The following is a 5,633-nucleotide window of genomic DNA, read 5'->3' as shown; positions in this document are numbered from 1 at the left end:
TCCCTATCCCCTCCTACCCACTCCCCTATCCCATCACTTGTCTGTAATGCTTTGTTGTTTGGCTTTAGTGAATGCAAGAATGTTAGTGTAGCATGTGGTGTAATGTATAGCATAGGCTAGCCTGTACTGTGTATTATACTGTCATGTTATGTTTGACGACTGTTATTATTTATTATTTGCTGCTTCATGGCTTGCGCTGCGTCGCAGTAATGTTTGTATGATGACGATTGATTGTCAATAAAGCATTTTTCAATCAAAAAATCTGTTCTTATCAGTTTAATATCTGATACGTCCCCTATCTGGGGACCATATATTAAATGGATTTTTAGAACAGGGAGATGGAAATAGAGCTTGCTCTGTCCACTCCACGCATTGACCTGGTATTGCAGTATTTCCAGGACCGGTGCACCCTTCCCTTATGTGTTGACTAAAATCAGATTCCAAAAGTGCTATTTGTGTTTGCTATTGTTTTTGTCTTTCTGATGGGATCTCCCCTTTTAATCCCATTATTTCAACACCTGTTGGACAATGCATTTGTACAGTCATGTGTGATAATGAGCTAATTTATTAAATGCAATTAATTAATACATTGCCACCTCTTGTTGTGTGTGTGTGTGTGTGTGTCTTCTGTGTTTCTGTGTTTCCGGCATTTCACATTGGAACAGCTCATTCACCTTCCTTGTCTTCTCTCCGCCCTCCCTTTTAGGTAGGTTAAAGAGCTGCACCTGAGCCAGCCACTGATTGATTGATTGATGCAGCACCACAGTCAAATAGTGGAGTGGAGTAGGGGGAACAGCAAACAGCCATTAAAGCAGCCCGCCCGCCACAATGGACCTACCTGTGTACACTAGATGGATGTGATGGAATGTACTGTCGTCCCTACATTTCCAAGAAGAAGTAAGAATTGCAGTTGCAACAAACCCTTGCTTGCCTACAAAGAGAGCAGCAATTTGGATTTGTTACTATGTTACCTAGAAGAATAACAAACTGTGCAAGGATGGAGGTTGTAGGAGCAAGGAGAACAAGTTGTCTGTAAAGTTGGTGGATGCCTATTTTCCATTTTGCAGTCCCTTGTCTCCCTCTTGTGGCCTCCTGGAGGCAAATAAATGTGCAAAAAAAAGACAGCCTGGCGGCCGGCTGTTGCAGTGTTGCCCTCTCAGGCAACACTGAGTGACTGACTGAGCCTCACCGTCTTATATAAAGTTCAGACGGAACTTTGCACGTGTCATAGTGGAGCCCTCAGGATTCCAGAGCCAGCTTTCTGACATCATAATGGGGCCTGCCTCAGAGATAAAAGCCTGGGCCCAGGCAGTGTTGTTCAGTGCTGCTCAGCAGGCAGCACAGGACTGGATTAAAGCTGATACAAGGTGTGAAGGAACAAGGGGTGGCTGTGGGCATGCACTTGCTGCCGCTGCCAGTGTTTATCTGCATGGCAGGAGGGCATTTGGGCGTTGCCAGGAAGGCGTTTTTATGTAGATTCCTCCTCTTTCAGCACTGCATTGTGGTGCAAGCAAAAGAAGCAAATCCTGTGTAGCTTCCTCTCCGGCCTTTATTCACCTCCCTCCCGCTTAGTAGCTGTAAATGTGTGTGAGCCTGCAGGGCCCCATGGAATTGCCTAGGAGTAGGCTGAATCAATCGCTGCAAGGGGTGAACAGCAGTATGGGACAGGCTCGGTCAACGGCCGGCCCATTCGGGTTATCGCTTCTCGGCCTTTTGGCTAAGACCAAGTGTATTTATACAGGAGGTTTTTAGTCAGAAGGTGCTCAGGTACCCTCTCTCTCGGCCTCGGGGGATCGTCCAGGTTCGCCTGGACTTCACCCCCGTGCTGCTATTTGGGAGAGAGGCTTAGTCCTGAGCAACGAGTTGCGATCCCCCCCCAGCCCTTTGGTAAGTCTCAGGACCCCATAGGGCGCAGCAATTGCTGTGCGGTTCGGCCTGGCCACGGAAATGGCAGGCGAGCCTGATGCGGTGCCGGTGTATGCCCGGCTAAGGAACTCTGCCCGATTTATCGTGGCAGAGGGTGGAGGCGGTCCACGTGGCGTAAAGTTCTTGGTCCACAAGATCTTGGAAGAACTACTGGCGGTCCACAAGAATGAGATTCTGGCTATCCAGGACTACCCGAAACGAGGAATTTTCGACGTCACCTTTATGGGAGAAGGAATCCTCCGTGATGCCATGGACCGAGCTGAGAGGAGAAAAGGTGAACTCGTGGTAGCGGGAGTCCAGGTAGTAGAACATGCCTTCGAAATTACGAAACTCGTGGTGATTAAAATGTACTCCCCATATGTGAAGGATATGGAAGTGGCAGCATTCTTAGCTGCCTACTTCAAGAATGTCAAACTGTTGGGGAGAGTTATGAACGAGTGTGGAGTGTGGACCGTCAAGTGGAAGTTTTTAGTAACATTGATAAAGGACCCCTCCACCCAGGAAACGAGATTACCACCGGCTCGTTTTAAAATTGGAAATGTGAATGGCGACCTCTATTTTTCAGGGATGCCAAACTTCTGCAGGGCCTGCGGTACTTATGGACATACCAGTTTTAACTGCGATGTCACCTGTAGAAACTGTGGAAGCAAAGAGCACAATATGAGAGAGTGCTCACAAGAGAAAAAATGTAATTTTTGCCAAAAAACTGGTCATTTGTACTATTCTTGTCCCCATAGGTACCGAGGCGAAGAAAATGAGCAACCCGAGGCGCCCCCACGTGCTCCACCAGCGGACCAGTCCCACCCCCGGGGAGAGGAGCATGCCGGGGCCGCGAAGGAGCAGCGAGGCACCTGGGCTTCAGTGGTGCGGAGTAATGGAGCCAAAGCAGGTGCCTCGCAGCCAGCAACCTCTGAGGAAAGGAAGGAGCCCAGCGCCAATGACAAAAGGCAAGCTAAGCGGAAGGCGGAAAAGGAGCAGGCCACCAATGATACTGTGGCATCCCAGAGGGCTGGTTGTCCAGTGGGTGCCGGGCCTGCTCCTGTACCTGGGTCTCAGGAGTCTGACTCCGAGCAGGAGAACTGGGTAGCGGTGGGTCCCCGAAAAAAGGGAAAACAGGAGCGTGCTGGTAGGAGGGAATCAGGGGAGGAGCAGATGGACACATACGTGAAGAAAAGTGAGGCTCCTCCTAGGACCACCTCCTCGCCTGACCTGGTGAGGAGGGTGGGCACTGTTCCCTCCCAGATACCGGACACCCCGCCGTGTGCGCAACCTCCCCCTCTAAGACGGCGTCAACAGAGCCTGGGGGGAGAGGCGGGGCCCTTGGGGGACCCACCCGAAATGGACCTACGTGGTCACCCAGTGGAGACCCAGGTGACGCTAAGCGAGAGTGGGCTCCCCTTGTACGAGATAAGAGTTGCTGGCACGGCTCTCAGTGAAGGTAGTTCCTCTCCCTTTTCGTCCCTCTTTGCAGGCGATTCGGACGAGGGTGGGGATATGAGCGCAAACGAGAATTCTGGTAATGCTGGTGGAGGAAATGTCTGATTTTAAGTTCCACGAATATTTATTATTTTAAAATCAAGACGTTATTTTAATCTCCACAATGTCTGAAGTAAAGGGAATCTCCCTCAACGTGAGGGGCGCCAAGTCCAAAGTTAGAAGGGTTGCTCTCTTCAGCTTTTTAGCTGGCCTGGCAGCCTCTGTTTTTTTCCTGCAGGAGTGCGGCATTCCCCATACGATGAAGTACCATAAATACCAAGAGGATTGGAAGTATGGTCCATCAGTCTGGTCTGGATCTAACGAGTCCAGATCAGCAGGGGTCGCCATTCTTTTTAAGGGAAACGTTTTAATCGATTTTATCCAAGAGATTCTTCCAGGACGTATTTTATTGGTTAAGGCTTTTATTGACGGTGTGAAATGGCAGTTTTTAAATTTTTACGGCTCACCAGACAAAAATGAAAGAGCAGAAATGTTAGCGATTTTACCTCTTTTTATTAACACGACTGAGCCTTTTATCCTCGCAGGTGATTTTAATTGTATCCTGAGAGGGGAACGCCGGCTTACCAGCGCTACAAGCAGAAACTATGACAAGACCTCTGGACTGCTCAAAGATATGGTGGGTGATTTTAAGTTAAAAGACGTTTATAAAGAATGTAACAGGAGCAGTCCAGAGGAAGCCGGCGTTACCTGGAGCAACGCCACCTGTAGCTCCAGGATAGATTTTATATTTTGTAATGAGAATCTACTGCCTTTTAAATGTGAAGTTTTAACCAATGTGTTTTCTGATCACAAGCTTTTATCATTTTATGTAAAGCGTGATTTTAATAACGTTATTAGTAAAAAGTCCTGGAAGTTAAATGTTTCCCTTTTAGATGATCCACAGGTTTTTACAGATTTTATTGAATTTTACAAAGAGAGTAGGCGGGTGAGAGACACACGGGCTCCCATCACTGAATGGTGGGAGAAAATGAAAAGAAAAATAAAAGAATTTTTTATTAAAAAAAGTGTGGCAAAAGCCAGAGAGAAGCAAGCTTTTTTTAAAATCCTCAACACCCGCCTACAGACCCTGTACAAGATGAGAGAGCATGAGATAGATGTAAAAGACGACATCACCAACTTAAAAAAAGAGATAGCTCAGTGCCTGGAGCAGAAAGGCAAAGAAATTATTTTTCGTTCTAGGATACAACACGTGGAAGAGAACGAGACCTGCTCCAGGTACTTTTTTAAGAAAATGAACAATAAAAAAGCTATTCTTAAAAATATTGATGGGGTGTCGGATGTACAGGGTCTTTTAAGTAAAGTTCATGAGTTTTATACTGACCTTTTTAATGTGAAAACTGTGGATCGTGATTTTATGCGTGACTCGCTGAAGGAGATTACCACTGTTTTAGACCCTGTCTCCCAGAATTTTTTATTGCAGGAACTGTCGGAGCAGGAGATTTTAGAGACAGTGAAGAGTTTTAAAGCAGGTAAAGTTCCTGGCCCGGACGGTATACCCAGCGAGTTTTATGTCAAATTTTATGATATTTTAAAAGATGATCTCTTAAACCTTTTTACCGAAGTCTTTCATTCCAAGATGCTGCCTAAGTCCTGGCGGAAGGGTGAGGTCTCCTTGCTATACAAAAAAGGTGACATCGCAGTTTTAGAGAATTGGAGACCAATAACCCTTCTGAATAGTGACTACAAAATAATGGCAAAACTATGTGCAAACCGTTTAAAAGCCATAGTACCCCACATCATACACTCTAACCAGGTGTGTGGGGTGCCAGGCCGCAGCATCTGGGATAATATTAATTTAATAAAAGATGCGATTGAAGACACAAAATCTAGAAACGGAAAATTAGCCATTTTATCCATAGATTTTCAAAAAGCTTTCGACCGAGTATCGCACTTTTATCTTTTTAAGGTTTTAGAGCGGATGGGTATACCTGAAGGTTTTTTACTATCTATTAAAGCCTTTTATAAAGATTGCACAAGCAAAATTTTAGTAAATGGTTTTAAGACACAGGACGTTCTTTTAAACTCTGGGGTGAAGCAGGGGTGTCCCTTGTCCCCACTGCTTTTCATATGTGCACTAGAGCCTCTGCTATGCGCAATACGCCGTGATAAACAAATACGTGGAGTCCCCCTGCCAGGGGGAGGCGGCATAGAGGCTAAAGCAGTGGGGTACATGGATGATGTGGCGATACTTTGTAGGGACACCCTCTCGC

General features: G+C 46.5%; 1 pseudogene; it reads left to right on the top strand.

Annotated features, from left to right (window-relative positions):
• Positions 1–239: 239 nt before the first annotated feature.
• Positions 240–414, top strand: LOC142653758 (U2 spliceosomal RNA; annotated as a pseudogene).
• Positions 415–5,633: the final 5,219 nt, after the last annotated feature.

This window comes from Rhinoderma darwinii, chromosome 5 (assembly GCF_050947455.1).
Source record: "Rhinoderma darwinii isolate aRhiDar2 chromosome 5, aRhiDar2.hap1, whole genome shotgun sequence".
NCBI classification, from domain to species: domain Eukaryota; kingdom Metazoa; phylum Chordata; class Amphibia; order Anura; family Rhinodermatidae; genus Rhinoderma; species Rhinoderma darwinii.
This window is presented reverse-complemented; position numbering and strand designations above follow the sequence as displayed.